This window comes from Talpa occidentalis, unplaced genomic scaffold (genome assembly GCF_014898055.3).
Source record: "Talpa occidentalis isolate TD23 unplaced genomic scaffold, MPIMG_talOcc4v2.1 talOcc4.5, whole genome shotgun sequence".
In the NCBI taxonomy this organism is placed as follows: Eukaryota; Metazoa; Chordata; class Mammalia; order Eulipotyphla; family Talpidae; genus Talpa; species Talpa occidentalis.
In genome coordinates this window covers 44,320,383-44,336,789 of record NW_023604861.1, presented here as the reverse complement: position 1 = coordinate 44,336,789, position 16,407 = coordinate 44,320,383, and positions in this window count along the sequence as shown.

The window sequence follows — 16,407 nt, the reverse complement described above, 5'->3', positions numbered from 1 at the left end:
TTATATTGTTATTGACATGGCTAGGTTTTATTCTCACATGTGGGTATTTGTTTTCCATTTGTCTTTCTGTTCTTGCCCCCTTTTCTTGCTTTTCTGCCTTATTCTAGATAGAAAAACAATTACTTACAATTCCATCTTATCTTCTCTTATGTAATCCTAGAGATCTTGAAAATTAAAGTATGCATCCTTAACTCAGCATAACGTACTTTAAATACATATTTCATAAACAACGAAAACAATATAATCGTTTTCCCCTTCCCCTTCAGAGCCATCATCTATTTTAATTTCACATAGGTTGTGAATTCCACAACTTTTGAAGTCAATAGTTTTAAAATAATATGCATGTGTACATATATATAACTTTATAAATTTATGAAACATATGTTTATCTATATATATATATACACACACACACATAATTTTCATGGCCCACATTTACTCTTTTTGGTGATCTTTATTCCCTTGTGCAGATCCAGTTTACTATCTGGTATTATTTCCCTTCAGCCTAAAGATTTGGGTTTTTTTTTTTTTTTTTGACATTTTCTGAAGTGCAGGTCTGCTGAAGACTATTTCTCTCAGTTTTTGGCTGAATAAAATGTTTTTCAAGTTCATCTTTTTGTCCCCCCACAAGAAAACAAACCACTTTTACTTTATTTGCTTTCCAATTATTTGCTTTTCTACTTAATTTGCTTTCTTAACTCCATGATGGGTACAGCATCACAAAGATTCTGTGTCCAAAGGATGTCCACTCTCACCACTGCTTTTCAATATAATACTGGAAGTCCTAGCCAGAGCAATAAAACAAGAGAAAGACATCCAAGGAATCCAAATAGAAAAAGGAGAAGTTAAACTATCACTATTTGTAGATGATATGATAAAATACATAGAGAACCCCGAAACTCCACAGAAAAACTAATTCAACTAATCAATCAGTTTAGTAAAGTGGCAGGATACAAAATCAACAGGCAAAAATCAGCCTTTCTATACACAAACAATAAATCTGAAGAAGAAATCAAAAAAAACATCCCTTTTATTATTGAAACAAAACAAAAAAACCAAATACTTGGGAATAAATCTAACAAAAGAGGACTTATAAAGGACTTATACAAAGAAAACTATAAAACAATGTTAAAAGAAACAAGAAGACACAAATAATGGAAAGACATCCCCTGTCATGGATTAGAAGAATTAACATTATTAAAATGGTCATCCTACCAAAAACAAACTTACAGATTCAATGCTATTCCAATAAAAATTTGAACGACATTCTTCAAAGAAATAGGACAATTATTGATGAATTTCATATGGAATCACCAAAAACCCCAAATACCCAAAGCTCTGCTGAAAAACAAAGGGAATGGAAGCATCACACTTCCAGACTTCAAATTATACTACAAAGCCATAATCATCAAAATTGCATGGTACTGGAACAAGAACAGGCACACAGACCAATGGAACCAAATAGAAAATCCAGAAAAAACCCACAGATCATTGTCAACTAATCTTTGACAAAGGAGCAAAGAATATGCACTGGAGCAAGAAAGTTTGTTCAATAAATGGTGCTGGGAAAACTGGGTCGCTACATGCAAAAGAATGAAGCTTGACTACCACCTCACACCATGCACAAAAACCAACTCAAAATGGATTAAAGAACTAGACATAAGACCTGAAACCATAAAATACATAGAAGGAAATACAGGCGAAACACTACATGACATGCACCTCAAAGACATCTTCACAGACACATCACCCAAAGCAGTGATAGTGAAGGCAAAGATAAACAGCTGGGACTACATCAAATTAAAGAGCTTCTGCACAGCAAAAGAGACAATAACAAAAACAAAGAGAAACCCCACCGACTGGGAGAACATTTTTGCACACAACACTAATGATAAAGGACTGATCACAAAAATCTACAAAGAGCTGGTGAGACTCAACAAAAACAAAGAAAATGATCCAGTCAAAAAACGGGCAGAAGAACTAAAAAGAAATTTCTCCGAAGAGGAAATGCAAATGGCCAACAGACATATGAAAAAATGTTCAACATCAATTGTAATCAGGGAAATGCAAATCAAAACTACAATGAGATACCATCTTACACCAGTGAGAATGGCACATATTAAAAAAACTAGCAACAAATGTCGGTGAGGTTGTGGAGAAAAAGGAACTCTCCTGCATTGCTGGTGGGAGTGCAAACTGGTCCAACCACTATGGAGAGCTGTGTGGAGATTCCTTGACCTACTAAACATAGAGCTTCCATATGATCCAGAAATTCCACTCCTAGGTATTTACCCAAATGACACAGAAACATTAATTCCAAAAGGCACCTGCACCCCTATGTTTATAGCAGCACTATTTACAATAGCTAAGCTATGGAAACAACCCAAATGCCCCAAAATAGATGACTGGATCAAGAAGATGTGGTACATATACACAATGGAATATGACTCAGCAATCAAAAAAGATAAACACATGCAGTTTGCAGCAACATGGATGGAGCTGGAAGGGATCATGCTCAGCGAAATAAGTCAGAAAAAAAAAAAGAAAAATACCAGATGGTCTCGCTCATAGCAAGAATTTAAAAAACTTAAATAAGAGACCAGGAAAAAGACTAATCAATACAAAGTAAAAATCAAAATTAACAAGCAACTATAAACCAGAGACACACTACAGGGCGAGGAAGGGATGTGGGGGGGGGGGGGGAGAAGAAGGCCTAGAGTCAAATTAAGGGTGGGGGTGCAATTGTATGGGGAAATATAACCATAATGAAAATCCATACATTGTGCAAAGATGAAAAATGATGTAAGAATTATATAAAATAAAATATTAAAAATAAGTAAATTATATGAATCTAAAAAAAAAAAGATTCTGTGTCCAATGGACTTAACAGAACGGCTACTTAGGAATTTGGCAGGAAACCACATCCCTGTTTCCATGGGCACAATTCACCTTTCCACAGATTTCTCTGGTTTTATTCAGTTTGTCACCAGGAATTAACACATTGTTTTTCGCTTTGTACACAAAAGCACATCTCTTGCATAGAGGGAATTTAGTTTCATCTCAACATAAACACCTTCAATTTTAAAAGCTGTGTGCCCCCTTTGGTTCCAGAGGCCCCCGCTTCTATTCAGCAAAAATGGCCATGGACCACAGCCTTCCGGTCATATTTTAGAGTCCTGTTCCCAGCAAGGCCTCCACAGGCTCCAAGATGGCCCACTTTCATTTTTGAAGAATATGTCACTGGTCACAGAATTACAAAATGGCGCTATCTTTCTTCTGGCATTTTATTCAATTTTCTTTCTCCATTATGTCTGATTAAACGAGTTGTCATTCTTAACATCACTCCCTCCTTATATGTGCATTTTCCTTCTTGCTTCTTTTAAAATTTTCTCTGTGTATCTGCTCTATTAGCAATATTACCATGATACAACTAGATTAATTTATGCTTCCTGAAAGTTGCTGAGCTAGTGTTAATTGATATGCATCATCAATATTCAAATTTTTTCATGCACTTTCTTCTGTCCTGTTCTCATTCTCTTCTATCCATACTTCAATTATATATGTGTTGAACCATTTTATATTGGCCCATATTTTGGAGACTCTTTTCTCCCATACTCATTTTCTCTTGTGAATCAATCTGAATAAGTTATATTAACTTGTTTGAAACTTCACTGATGACTTCTACTTACATCCACTCTGCTATTAGGCCCACCAGGTGAATTATATGTTTCTGATACTGTATTTTTCAGTTTTAGTATTTCTTTTTTTCTTAATAGTATCCATTTCTTTGTTGAAATTCCCTATTTCATCATGCATGCTGTTCATCTTTTCCATTCTACCTTTTACTGCATTTTTGCTCTTTCTTAGAATTTCCGTATCATTCTACCTACCAGTTCTTGAATGTTGTCGTCTTTCCCATTAGTGCCCTTAAAATAATAATGGCAGTTATTTGAAATTCCCTATCTGATCAAACCAACATCGCCATATCTGAATCTGTCTTTCCTATATAAGTAAAAAATAAGGACCTTCTCAGACAGACAAAATCTTTGGGAATTTGCTACTACTAATTCCCCACTGCAAGTAATATTAAAAGGAGCCTCAGGATCTCATCCAACAAAGGAATGAATACATAGTAGTGAACAAGGAGTAAAATAGAAACATTAAACAATGAACAAAATGACAGTAACAGACTTCCACTTATCAATACTCACCCTGAACATTAATGGACTAAACTCACCTATAAAAAGACAAAGAGTAGCAGTGTCCTGCTGCCTCCAGGAAATACACCTAAGTTCCAGAAAGAAACATACAATGAAAATAAAGTGTTGGAAAAATTCTATGAGCAAATGGCACCCAAAAGGCAGCAGAGGTAGTCATACTTATATCAAATATAATAGATTTCCAGCTTAAAAAATGGGGCTAAGAGACATGGATGGACATTATATAATGATCAAGGGGACAATACACCAAAAAGGCATAATGCTCATCAATATATACTCACCAAGTAAGGGAGCGCTAAAATACATTAGACAATTCCATCTCTGAAAACACACACTGGAGAAAATACATATGGGGCAGGAGACTTCAGCACCCCACTCTCATCAATGGACAGAGCAATGAGACAGAAAATAACCAAGGACACAGCAGCCCTAAATAAAGATCTAGACCACATGGGTCTAAAATACTTTTTTTTAGGACACTGCATGCCCCCAAAACAGGATATACATTTTTCTCAAGTACACAATGATCATCCTCAGGATTAGCCACATACTGGGTCATAAGACAAACATCAACAAGTACATGAAGACTGAAATTACAGCAAGTATCTTCCATGACCATAAAGGTATCAAACTAGACATTAACCACAGAAAGAAAGCAAGGAGACCTCCATTGCTTGTACCTGGAGACTGACCAACACACTACTGAAAGACCACTGGATTAATGAGGAAATCAAAGAAGAAGAAAAAATACCTTGAGACAAATGATAATGAGGACACAACCTTTCAGAACATGTGGGACACAGCAAACGCAGTATTAAGAGGACAATATTGTATATAATAATAGAGACCCACATCAAGAAACAAGAAAGAACTCAAAGAATCAATCTAATCTCCCATCTCGAGGAACTAGAAAAACAACAAAATAACCCAAAGATGAGAAGGAAATGATAAAATTAAAGCAGAGATAAATGAAATAGAAATAAAAAACACAGTCCAAAATATCAATTAAACCAAAAGCTGGTTCTCTGAAAACAAACAAAATAGACCAACCTCTAGTGAGGCTCACAAAGAAAAAGAGGGGGAATAACTGAAACAGGATCATAAATGAAAGAGGAGAAATTACAACAGACACAGCAGAAATCTAGAGGATAGAGATTATTATGAACAATGATATGCAAACAAGTTCAAGAATCTAGATAAGATGGATAAATTCTTAAATTATACAATCACCCAAGGTTGAACAAATAACAGAAAATTTACCAATTACAAGGAGTGAAACTGAAACAATAATCAAACCCCCCCACCAAAAAACAAAAGCCCAGGGCCAGATGGCTTCACAAGCAAGTTCTACCATTCAAAGATGAACTGATGCCTGTCTTATAAAAACTCTTTAAAAATCACCCAAAGCAGTGATAGTGAAGGCAAAGATAAACAGCTGGGACTACATCAAATTAAAGAGCTTCTGCACAGCAAAAGAGACAATAACAAAAACAAAGAGAAACCCCACCAACTGGGAGAACATTTTTGCACCCAACACTAATGATAAAGGACTGATCACAAAAATCTGCAAAGAGCTGATGAGACTCAACAATAACAAAGAAAATAATCCAGTCAAAAAATGGGCAGAAGAGCTAAAAAGAAACTTCTCTGAAGAGGAAATGCAAATGGCCAACAGGCATATGAAAAAAATGTTCAACATCACTTGTCATCAGGGAAATGCAAATCAAAACTACCATGAGATACCATCTTACACCAGTGAGAATGGCACATATTAAAAAAACTAGCAACAACAAATGTTGGCGAGGGTGTGGAGAAAAAGGAACTCTTCTGCACTGTTGGTGGAAGTGCAAACTGGTCCAACCACTGTGGAGAGCTGTGTGGAGATTTCTGGACCTACTAAACATAGAGCTTCCATATGATCCAGCAATTCCACTCCTAGGTATTTACCCAAAGGACACAGAAACATCAATTCCAAAGAACACCTGCACCCCTATGTTTATAGCAGCACTGTTTACAATAGCTAAGCTTTGGAAACAACCCAAATGCCCTAAAATAGATGACTGGATCAAGAAGATGTGGTATATATATACCATGGAATATTACTTAGCATTCAAAAAAGATAAACACATGCAATTTGCAGCAACATGGATGGCACTGGAAGGGATCATGCTCAGCGAAATAAGCCAAAAAGAAAAAGAAAAATACCGGATGGTCTCACTCATAGCAGGAATCTAGAAAACTTAAATAAGGGACCAGGAAAACGAATAACTATAAGAAAGTGAAAATCAAAATCACAAAAAACTACGAACCACAGACACTTTTAGGGGGGCAGGGGTGGGAGGGGAGGGATTGGGGTCAGAATGGGGGGGCTGCAATTGTATGGGGAATATAAAAATAAAATTTATTATTAAAAAAAAATCAAATTAAAAAAATAAATAAAAATTGAGAAATACTTGAAATAAATTTTACAAAGCCAACACTACACTAATGCCAAAACCAAAGACAACACAAGAAAAGAAAACTACAGACCAATCTCCCTAAAGAAAACAGTTGCTAAATTCTCAATAAAATCTTAACAAGCACAACCCAACAATGCATCAAAAGGATTATACACCATGACAAAGTGGGACTTATTCCAGGAACACAAGGATGGCTCAACATCCAAAAATCAACTAAATGTAATTCACATGAACAACAAAAAAGGAAAAACCACAAGATCATATTGATAGATGCCAAGAAAGCATTTAATCAAGTTCAACATCTATTTATGATGAAGGCCCTTGAAAAACTTGAGATAAAAGGAATATATCATAACACAATAAAAGCCAAATATGATAAACCCACAGCTAACATCATTCTTTTTTTTTTTTTTTTAAGATTTATTTATTTATTTATACAAGCTCTGGGTACAGTCAGAAGCGCGGGAGGGTGAGAGAATTCACTAGAGCCAGAGCGGGGAGCAGAGCAGGCAGAAGGACCGAAGTACACTGCTGAGGGGAGCAGCGGGCAGCAGGAGAGGTCTGCGCCCCATGCGGGACCCTCCACCGGTGGCTGGGGATCAAACCGGCGCCGCAGAAGCTGCGGGCAACTTCGCAACCCAGCGTTCAACCGCTGCGCCACAGGGGAGGCCCCACTAACATCATTCTTAATGGTGAAAAATGGAAAGCTTTTCCATTAAGATCTGGAACAAGACAAAGATGTCCACTCTCACCACTGCTTTACATAATAATGCTGTAAGTCCTAGCTAGAGTAATTAGACAAAAGAAAGACATAAAAGCAATCCATACTGGGAAAGAAATAAAGCTATCACTATTTGCAGATGATATGATAATACAGAGAGAACACTAAAAATCCATGGAAAAACTAATCAAAACAATAAACCAGTTCGGTAAAGTAGCAGGTTACAAAATCAATACACAAAAATCAGTAGCCTTCTGATTACGAACAGTCTGGAGAGGAAGAAATTAAGAAAACCATCCCATTTACAACTGTACCAAAAAAATTAAGTATCTAAGAATAAATCTAGCAAAGGAAATGAAAGACCTACACAAGGAAAATTATAAAACACTTAAAAGGAAGAAGACACAAAGAAATGGAAAAACTTTCCCTTCTTATGGATCGGAAGAATCAACGTTATTAAAATGGCTTTTCTACCTGAAGCAATTTACAGATTCAGTGCAATTCCAATAAAAATCTCAATGACATTCTTCAAAGAAATGGAACAAATACTGCTGACTTTCATATGGGATCACAAAAAACCTTGAATAGTCAAAGCTCTCCTGACTAAATAGGGTAAGAACAGAGGTATTACACGCCCTGACTTCAAACTATACTAACAAAGTCATGCTAACTAGGAAATGCACTGTAGTCTGAGTTCACACCAGAAAGACTAAGCCTGATCTAATTTATCTTTGTAATCCAGACACCCGGTGTCTAACTTCATAGATCACATCTCTGGTGCAATACAACCAGATTCTCTGGTGTGATTCGTGGCCTCTTGTTTTAAAGCCCCCCAAGTGAGTCTAACAGAAGCAGGGTTAAGATCCCCTGAAGTTAGATCAGCCTGACTAAGGTTAACTAAGTCTTGAGGTCTGGTCTATACACAAAGCCACAGTGGATTATGCATGGAAAACATAGCCAAGGGTAGGGTGGTACATTAGTTTTCTGCTATTGGTGCATCAATTACCACAAATTCAGTGGCTTTACACAATGCTAATTTATCGTCTTACGGTTTTGGAGTTCAAGGTCTGAATGGATATTATTTGGCTAAAATCAAAGTGTTGGCAGAGCAGTGTTCCTTCGGTAGGCTGCAGGGGAGAATCCATTTCCTTGCCTTTTCCAGTTTGCTGGCTGCTCTCCTTGGTTCTATGCCTCTTCTTCCATCTTTCTTTCTCATGTCACATCACTCTGACATGGACTCTTTTACCTCCTTCCACATTTCAGGGACCTCTGTGATTACCTTGGCCCAAGATGGATAATTTAACACAGCAAAATGTTCCACGCATTAATATGAGGATGTCTTTGGAGAAGCTATTAATATTCTGCCAACCACGAGTGGACTATGTGAAACAAAACATACTGTGTGGGTAGTTTATGGTGTGACACAGTGTCATACACACAATTAATACAACACTATGTTGAAAATCATAGCATGAGATACAGCCTGATTATTAAAACTTTAACAGTTTATGTTGGTTTTCATCATGTCAATATCTATGCCAAAAGATATTTCAACCATAAAAACAAAACTAAGGCATTCTTTTTTTTCAAAGATTTATTTATTTATATAAGAATCAGGGTACAGGCAAGATGTGCAGGAGGATAAGAAGATTCACCAGAGACAGCGCGGGGAACAGAACAGGCAGACCAACCGAAATACACTTGTGAGGGAAGCAGCAGGTGAGACAGGAGAGGTCTACTGTGCCATGTGGGTATCTCGCCAGCCCACTGGGATCGAACCCGTGCTGCAGAGGCTGCAGACATCTCCACAGTGTAGTGCTCAACCGCCTGAGCCACCAAGGGAGGCTCCAAGACTAAGGTGTTCTTACAAAAAATGTATGAGTGCAAATAGAAACTTTTTTACTTTTCAATAATTTATAAGTATCTCCCTGTAACTACAATCATTGACTGTAGTTCTATAGATAATGGATCAATCATTATTAATAACCACTATCAAAGTCAATTGCAATTAGTTTAGATTCCAGAAGAAATCATTGAAAAAACATTTTAAGTAATTTCCAAGTTACTATTGCCTTAGCCAATGATTATATATACCCTATATTAAAAAGGTATCAATAACTATACAGTACAATTTATCTGAAGGAAATAATACTTATTCACAATTTCTTCTTCAAAGTAAATAAAAATACTTGAATTCTTTTTCAAAACATTCTCTTGTGCTTGAGGCTACCAATATGTCAAATTTCATGGAGGATTTTCTAGTTATTAACAGTTTCTGAAAACTTAACTGTGAAAAACTGTCACCAAAAATGCTGTGTAAACCATCTAAACCAAAAACAAGTAGGACAAAGTGAGAAAACAAGATCACAATATAAATGTAAAAGTTAAGGAAAAACACTGCAATTTCAAAAAGCTTTGAAGGAAAAAGCATTTTCATGCATATTTGATTTTTAAAAACCATATAATATTCCTTGAGTATTTCATATTAATGTTCCAATTTGGAATAACAGTCTTTTCTTTCTTATGCTTGTATTCACTTGTTTATATAACCAATGCACATGGTACTGTGTATGTGCCATAATCATATTTTACCTCAATTTGGAAGTCAATACCTGTATTTAACTTTTAATAAGTAAAAATCAGAAAAAATCACTACATTTAAGGCCTCTTTTAAAATTCATTTGGAATATTATTCAATCACCAAATAGTTATTGAACATCTATTCTGTGCCAGGTGTATTACAGATATTAACTACTTTTCAATTCTTCAATATATTTTGATAAGCTTATCAACTTATCAATATATTTTGAAAAATCAACTAGTCCTGATCAAGTTTAACAAAATAATTCATTGAAGTTTTGAGAAAAACTACCAGTTATTTGACCTTTGTTTTAAAAATGAGCACTGGTTTAAATTCACATTTGATCTTATCTAATAACTTGTGAATTGGTTGATTCTAACTTATTTTACATATTTAGCACATAAAGTTGGCATCACAAGACCAGTGAGGGTGCATACTGGGCAGTCCCGGAGAGAGGATGCATCTTTCCTTCAAAGCCACAGCTTTTCATTGGACAATCACATCATTATTGAATAAGAATCCATTTGCTAATATTAAAATTAAATAAAATGGCATTGGTAATCAAAAAATGGCATTCTAGAAATGAAATGACTTACTTAAACTGCTTAGCTGGCGGATGATAGCAGCAAGAGTACTATTGGTTACACATTCAAGTTCACTGGTAATCCCTTCGGGCAGGGCTCCCCGGCACAAGTGCCGGGGCTCGATGTTCCTCTTCACTAAAGGCATGGCTCACAATCTAAAAATTTAAAAAGACATTTTTTTCAAAGTTCATACATTTTAGGAAATGTAGGGTTTTAAGATGTTTTAAATTATTATTTTATATATTTTTACATCATTTTTCATTTTTGTACAATGTATGCATTTTCATCTCCGTTATAGTCCCCGTAAAATTCCCACCACCAATTCACCCGTGCACCATCACCATAGTCCTTGTGCTCTTCCCACCCCTGTTTTGATCCTCCTCCCTTCTCCACCCTTGCAGAATGTCTCTGGTTACACTGCTTGTTGATTTTGATTTTTACTTTATTATAATTACTTTTTTTCTCTGATCCCTTATTTGATCCTCTACATTCCCCCTATGTTTTTCTTTTCCCTTCTGGCTTATTTCGCTGAGCATGATCCCTTCCAGCTCCATCCATGTTGCTTCAAATGGCATGAGTTTATCTTTTCTGATTGCTGAGTAATATTCCATTGCATATCTATACCACATCTTCTCAATCCAGTCATCTATTTTTGGGCATTTGGGTTGTTTCCATAGCTTACCTATTGTAAATAGTGCTGCAATAAACACAGGGGTGCAGGTGTCCTTTGGGTAGATAGCTAGGATTAGAATTGCTGGATCATATGCATTTCCTCTTTGGAGAAGTTTCTTTTTTAGCTTTTCTGCCCATTTTTTGACTGGGTTGTTTACTTCATTTTTGTTGAGTCATGTCAGTTCTTTGTAGATTAGGAAATGCATTTTTAATTCCCTTGAAAACTTATTCCCAGTTTTGACTGATTCCCAGTCAATCTTACTTTTATAGAAAAATATATACATTTTTATTTTCCCTACCTTCCCAGTAAAACGAGAGAGAAAAGGTTAAATTTACAAGTACTAACAGCAGCAGGAACAAGAGTTCAAAATTGTGGGCTGTTTAAATTTAAGAAATGGACAAGGCCACAACTTGGCTGCAAATAGAGATGGAAGTAAGCTGACCAGCCCCCACAGTGCTCAGGAACAGAAACAGGTATCTATGAAACAGGGGGAAGGAGGCATATGAAAACAGAAGAGCTGGCTTTTAAAATCCACTTAAGAGGGCCTCCCCTGGTGGCTCAGCGGCTGAGCGCTGGGTCCACAAAAAAAAAAAAAAAAAAAAAAAAAAAATCCACTTAAGAATTCTTTCTCCCTTTAAAGAAAGGGAGAAAGTAAAGAAAGCTATACTCTCTGGAAAAGGTGAACGGAAGGATCTGAACTCGAGGCATGAGGCACAGCTACAGGGTTAGGGCATATTTAGTTAAAACAACTAAATGGTAAAAGAGATCTGCGCCCTCCGAGCCCCCGAGGGGCCCCCCCCCCCCCCCCCCCCCCGCCCCGCCCCCGCCCCCGCCCCCGCCACTCCTCAGTTCCCTTCTCCAAGCTGCCCCCGCCACTCCTCAGTTCCCTTCTCCAAGCTGCCCCTCTGTGGATGTGACTGCAGAAGGGTGAAGGAGAGCTCCCTTACAAAGGATCATGCAGCACTGGTATGTGGGGAATGACGCAAAGGAGAGCAGAATGGCAGCTGTGAAGGAAAAGGTATGCTGAATTACACACTGCTTTCATTTACTATTCTGCTTTACATCCATTAAGGTGGTGGTTGAGCATAATGACAATATTTTCAGACTCAATGCCAACAGAACATCACTTCATCTCTCTTGTGCCTCAGTTTAGTCCCTGTAAAATGGGAGTAACAATAGCACCTTACCTCATAGAGTGAGGATTTAATGAGTTCATACAGATATAAATCACAATAGTGCTTGGCATACTGTAATATCGAAATAATGGAACTAACTATATTAATTTATCTTTTATGTTGTTAAAATGTTATTATTATACAAATAGTAAAAGGAACAGTTCACTAGTTGAGGATAAGGCTGAACCACAGAAAGGAGATAGAAATATTTACATAAAATTATGTAAGAGAGATATGCACCCAAGGAAGAAGACTGAAAATTCTGGATATACAAATCTTAAGGCTAAAGAGTACAAGATTTACTGTGAGTTGTCATTTCTTTCTGGGAAAATCAATTAAAGCAACAGAACAGTAACTAATCACAGGAAGATAAACTAGAATACTAGAACTTCTCACATGGATAAAAGGAAAAATGATTAATAAACTTAATAAGAACAGAAAAGTACAGGAAAGAAAAATACTGAGAACTGATCAGCAGGGACTGATTCCATGGGAACAAGAAGGAAATTAAGCAACAAAAACCAAGATGTCCATAAAGAAGCACGGAGCGATAAGGGGGAGGGTTGAGGCAGCAAAAGCTTCTAGGGCTGACAGAGAAAAGCTAACAAGCTGGATGTACCACGGGGCTCTGAATTCACCTGCAGTCTGCTTGTAATGCTGGTTTGTGAAAGTGGCCCAAGAGTAAATTAGCTTTTAAATAATTTCTCAAAAGAGACTTTTACAAGATTTGGGATAAATGTAAGATTAGGAGCTGAATGCTGTGTGTGCATGGATAGATGGATAGATGGATGGATGGATGGATAGATAGATAGATAGATAGATAGATAGATAGATAGATAGATAGATAGACAGATAATCCCTCTCTTCCACAATCATTTTGTATTTATAAAGGATGGAATGTCATTCTTTCCCCATGTTTTTACATCTTTGCTTAGAAACTTGTTCATATAGCATCTCCCCAGCCCAAAACCCTCACTTTTCTGGACCTAAAATGTTCAAATACATAGAATCTTCATTATGCACATACTACACAGCACTCCCCCTGCATGTCTAAAACATGTCCAAAGCTATAAATACAGTCTTTCCCTGTCCCTGAACTGAGCAACTCCCTAATTAATGCCAGATATGCCTGTCATTACAGCCTGTTGGGAGCTAGCACAGGCTGCTGCCCACACAAGGCTTTACTGACATTCTCACTTGAAGCGCTCTCGCCCTGCTCTGTGCCCACCCCAGCCCTGACAAAGGCCCTGTCTGTGTTGAAGACATCCCTCTCTGGGTCACAGTGAACTGCTGACTTAATAGGGGAGGCACTGGGAGCACCGCTGTACTTGGCCGACTTGTTGGAGGACTGACCTGGAGACTTGCTAATGATGTCATTAGAGCACAAAAGAGAAACACTTAACTCTATAAGGGTCTATTAACCATGTCTTTTTTCTCTTTTCAATATTCTGATGTTTTGACACCTGGGACTTTGCTGACCCTGGAAATCGTCCCCTTCCAGAGTTAGTCAATTCCTGGAGCTAGTACACTCACTCAGGAGCCTCCTTTTATGTCCACATCTACCAGTCCGGAGCCCAGCACCTCCTTTTTTGAGCTCTCACACTCAGTCTCATTACTGCCTTGTCCTAATACTTCCCTGACCAGGCACCACAACACCTGGACAACAGTATGCCTTCTGAAATGATCCTAAACCTGTCCACCTTGCCTCACTCGTTCCTTCAAATAAAAAGGCACAATAAAGGTTCTTGCCCCCAGTTCCTCCTTCACTCCCTCTGCCTCCTGACTGACCCTGGGTCTTCCCTGTGTGTCCCTCCCCTCCCATCCCCTCCATGCCCCCCCCCTCCCGTAGGGCACGGCCCTCCTGAGGTCTGTAACTGTGTCTTTTCAATGGCAGTTGTCTCCTGATCTGTGGGCCTCACCATACCTCACATTTTCTAATAATATACAGTACTTTGAAACTACAAGGAGGTTTGAGAAGGATTCAGAAGCGACATCACGTCAGCTATTCATTCACTTCTCTACTTACTATTCCAAGCAATCTGCAAGCATCTGTGTGCTGCTCTCTGGCTAGGACTGATGGTTGTCTTTCTTCCCAAGGACGACTATAAGCTGCCTGAATTTAGGGACTGAGTTTACAAATTCTGTGTTCCCCACAATGCCTTTCACAGCAAACAACACAATTTGAACATTCAAACCATGTCTGATGATTATATACCACAAGCAGAGTCATACATATTCGGCCTTCTCTCTGGACACTGTCTGCTGTTGCTCCAATATTTCATCTTTAATTAATTCCGTTTTCATTCCTTTATTTGGAGCTCCCACACTTGTCTAAATATGAAAGACAACAGAGAGAGGACATGCTTCTTTCCTTACAATTTTAGAAGGGTCTGGTAGCTTTTTTTATTCTAATTACCTAGCAATGACTTTTGTGGCTTTCCAATTTAGTGTGAAGTACTCTACTAGATGCATTTCTTCACAGAGAGCCTTTATTTTATCTGATACTAATCTAGTTTTGAATAAATTGAAGAGGTAAAGGAGAAAATATTGAGTGAATCATTACTCTTAAAAATGATTTGCTATTACAAAACAAACAAAAACTAACCCATTAGTCACCAACAAACTACTCCAGTACGCCTCCTGATTTCTTCATTGGAAGAATTATGACCCATCCAAATCATTCTTCAAAGTCGTCTATATGCTAATCAGTTGTTAATCCATTATTTACCATAGAATTATTAGAAGTTACATAAGGCATTACTGTTAAAACTGTGGTTTATCCAACTTTTCTCTATTTAGAAAAATACAGCTTGGTAAAACTGTGAATTGGACTCCAGGCAAAGTTGAAGCCAGGCAAGAGTTCTTCCTTAGGAATGTGGAGGTGGGGCCTTGATCTACTGCTTAGTTGCTGCTCTCTTGAAGAGCAGAAATGGAAAACTTCTTCCCCACATGAAGTAGACTTAGAAAGTCAGTCACCAGCAAGAAATTAGAGTGAAATAAATGAGAGAAACTGGCAAAGACAAGAACTGCCTAATGGTTTTGTTCAAGCTCCCTTAGCACAGACAACTAGGCTAGAAGGCCTCCACCCAACCATCTCCACTCCTTCTCCAGTGGTCAGATGTGGGGTTTGATGGCTCTTCCAGTCTTTTCTAGCTTCCTACTTCCTTTCACAAAGTTTCCCTAATCAAAACCTTGCAGGTGTGACCCCCAACTTGCCATTTGGTTCTCAAAAGACTTAGGTTAAAATGAGTGGAACTGAGAGTAGTCTTAAAAAACAGATGGGAAAGTAGGGATTTGGAGCCTGCCACATATCACTCTGCAGGTGAAAGGGTGATGCACCAATTGGTAAGCAGGATGTGAACAGCTCCGACATAAGATCATGGTTCAAATGCTAAAGATTTCACAGGAAAATCACCTGGAAAAAGATTCTGGCATAAAGAAATGCCATGATAAGCAAAATAATACTGATAGTTAGAAAACAGAAAAGGAAAAATACCAATAAAAACAGCAGAGTTGGCTGGGAATTGGTAGGCTATACTTATGCAATGTGTAAGAATAATGAGCTACTGAAAGCTGTTAACAAACCATTAATAGCCAACCATTAATAGCCAATGTGAGAACATGCACAACATTGGAATGCTCAGTCAAGACAGTCCTATTACACAGGTCCAGGCAGCAACAGAGAAATCCTGGGATCCTGAAAACTGTAATATGAAATAATGATGAACACCCAGATAATGCTCAATCCAGCACCTCTCCATCACCCCATCAGAAACCCCTGGAAGTGACAGTACACCACTGTGCTAGAAGATGTTGCAGAAGCCCCTCCCCCACAAGTTAACAGGTGCTCCTCTCATTAGCTGCATTTATCGTCCTGGTTACCAAATGAAAACAAAAGAAATCCCAGCATATCAGTGCTGGGACCAGTAAGAGAGCAGAGTGACATCATTATGCTGACTGACAGAACCAGGAATGGTGAGCGGCTAGTACACTG